This window comes from Chamaea fasciata, unplaced genomic scaffold (assembly GCF_029207755.1).
Source record: "Chamaea fasciata isolate MVZ Bird 193981 ecotype frontalis unplaced genomic scaffold, bChaFas1.0.hap1 SCAF_2, whole genome shotgun sequence".
NCBI lineage: Eukaryota > Metazoa > Chordata > Aves > Passeriformes > Sylviidae > Chamaea > Chamaea fasciata.
This window is the reverse complement of record NW_027094087.1, coordinates 114125690-114128966: the sequence shown is the minus strand read 5'-3', so window position 1 is coordinate 114128966 and position 3277 is coordinate 114125690.

Genomic DNA, 3277 nt, shown 5'->3' with positions numbered 1-3277 from the left:
AGAAAAAAGATGGAAAAATGTGTGTTGAGCTTGCTAAGAGCACATGTAAGTGGGGAGAGTGTGGTGTCTGGTCTTCTGGAGTGTGAAGATTCCTGTCCCACAGGCCTGGCCAGCACAGGGAGGACGTGGAGCTGCTGGAGAGAGCCCAGAGGAGGCTCCAGGATGAGCAGAGGGATGGAGCAGCTCTGCTGGGAGGAAAGGCTGGCACAGCTGGGATTGTTCAGCCTGGACAGGAGAAGCTTTGGGCTGAGCTCAGGGTGGCCTTGCAGGGCCTGAAGGAGCCCCAGGAAACCTGGAGAGAGACAGTTCCCAAGGCACGGAGGGACCGGACACAGGGAATGGCTTCAAACTGAGAAATGACAAGTTGAGGTGGGATGTTGGGAAAAAAAAAAAATCCTTCCCTGGGAGGGTGGGCAGGCCCTGGAATAGAATTCCCAGATTTGCTGTGGCTGCCCCTGGATCCCTGGCAGTGCCCAAGGCCGGGTTGGACATTGGGGCTTGGAGTAGCTTGGGACGGTGGGAGGTGTCCCTGCCGATGGCAGGGGTGGCACTGGATGGGATTTAAGGTCCCTTCCAACCCAAACCATTCCACAACTCCATGAACTGCATTTCCTGCAGCACCTTCAGGCCCAATATTTTACCTCTATTTCATGGAAATCTCCATAACGAATTTTAACTCTGTCAAGTCTGTTTTTATCAAGAACTCCATCGGTAAGAATCAGGTGAATGGTTTGATGAATGGATGAGTACTGTAAAGCACATGGGAAAAAAGACAAAAACCAGAGGACTGTCTTCAAACAACTGAAGAAAACATAGAGTACATAAAGCACAAATATCTGTGTTTAACAAGACAAGGCTCAACTTTACACTTGTATTTAGTTGTGTAAAAGCACAAAAAGGTGTTTAGCAGTTCTCCGGCGACACCTCTGCCTGCTCAGGTCATCCTGAACTTGTTTTGTGCAAGAATCATTCCTCTGGTTTTTATAACAATGCCAGTTTCTTTATATCCTGAGTCATTTTTAACTCATAATTTTGGGATTCCCAGGAACAGAGAAAAAGATAAAAGGCTTGAAGAGTGGCTGTGGCTTTTCCCCATTCACACCACACACATCCTTCTGAGCTGGACCATGTTCCACATTAGAAACCCAAAGCACTTTTTCAGTAAAATAACTGATTTTTGGATCAAGTTGCAGGTGCAGATTTGATGAGTAGGGCTAACTTTTCTGCCAGGGATGGAGTTTTATTGTTTCTTTTCCTTACTAAACTTTATCCAGAGCCAACATAAAATCTGAAAATGCCCCTGAGCAAGCCTCTTATCACCATGGGGTTTCCTGCTCAGCTTTATTGAATGACCAAGTTTGGATCAGTATTTCAACATCTGTAGCCCACGGTTTTGAACTCACCTGTTGTTGCTGCAAGGAAAGAGTTTTACAAGCCCTGGTACTGATGTAAAGCTGAAGAAAAACCCCTGAATTTATGCATTTTTGAGCGTATGAACGGACAAATTGACTTCTCCTTCTGGTCCACCTCAGCAGCAGTGTGGGAACAGCCCCAGAGCTTGTGGGAATCCACAAGGAAGAGACACTTGTTTAAGGTGGAAAACTGTGCAAAGAAAGGTATTTACATTTTTAAATCATGCACACAAAGCTGGGAAATGCCCATGCAGCTCCAATTCTGCTCTCTGCTCTGCTGCTCTGTTTTCCAGAATGGAATAAGAATCCACACAGCCTTAGTAAAAAGATTAAAAACTCAACTGTTGTGCATCTTTCAGAACATATCCTCATATTATGATCCTCCAAAGGTCCCTCACACTGCAGTGGATTTCATGGTCACCATGTTGCCACAAATCCTGGTTTGGGGGACGTGTGGGAATAGCACATTTTTCATCATTAGGGCAGTTTGTCGAACTTTACCCAGAAGAAAGAAGGGGAAACGTTCGACTGGGATTTTTTAATAATGTAGACTCCCAGCTGAACATAATTTAATTGGATAGTGAAAGAGAATTCCTGGTATAGGTGTTTCGTCCCATGACAAAGCTCTGCAAACAGAACAGCTCATCTGAAAGCAGAAAAAGACCTTCACAAGCATTTTTATATATAAATATAAATATATTTATAGCTGTTTCCATCTCCCTCATAGTAAATATAGAGAAAGAGACACCAGTGCAACAGGTTCATGGATTCGGGGAACAGTCCCAAGTCGTGTGAAATTCTTTAGTCTCTGGCAAAGTGGAAAAAAAAAAAAATCACCTCTAAGTGTTGCCCTTTTAAATGCAAAACAGCTGCTGCCTACTGGCACTGCCTGAATGCTGCCCTTGACAGCAGAATTCCAGCTCCTGTTTCCCTCTGGTCGCATGTCATGGCATTATTAGTGTCCGTTAATGGCATTTAGACACCGTTTAGCAGGGATTTGGCTCTGGCTCTGCCGTGTTCCCTGGGAAGAATTTGGTCGGTGAAGGACTCATCCCAGTGTTTCAAGGATGGGAAAGGGGAGGAAGTTATCCAGGCACTGCGGGATGTGCCTGCAGGTGATGCTGAGTTATCCCGTCCTGGAGCAGCTCGCTGGGATTTGGAATTCCCAGGAATTACAGCATGATGATATCCAAGGGCATCGCGTGAGCCTTTCTGGTGCTGCAGCAGCTTCCCTTCCCCTGCTGCTGTTTGCATTCCCAGGGAATCCCACCAAATTCCAGCGTCGTACCAATGGCAGTGCACAGGCTTTAAACCCTTCGAGGTACCTGCCTTCATGCCGCTCAAATCATCCCTGCCTGTGCTCTCTGCAGCTGGGAAACAAAAGCTGAAAGGCACCCAGGCAAACCCAGAAAAAGCCACCAAATTAAAGGAATGTTGTGGATAAACACTTTGGAAAATCTGGGATTTCAGCTGCTGCAGCTCAGTGTGTGACAACCATAACCTGAATTTATTTCAGATGAGTTTCAAGCTCCCTTTTGCCCACAGGAAAGGGGGTAATCAATAACGTTGACTTTTTATCCTTCTTCCTCTTTTCTTAGCGTTACACAACCACTCATAACCTTATTTATTTAGGAAATAAGGCCTTTCAGGGACTTTGATCAGCCTGGCTGAAGTTTCTTCAAAGATTAACTGACTTCTTCAGAAGTAAATCAGTTTCCTCTGAAGCAGGTATTTGCTCACCACGTAACAGGGTGTTGAGAGCTGTGCAGTTATAAAGTTTGCTGGGCTCAGCTGTAGATTTCCTTAACACACACTGCTGACATCACTGTGTCTCCTCTCGGACTCTTTTCTTTTTTTTTTTTTTT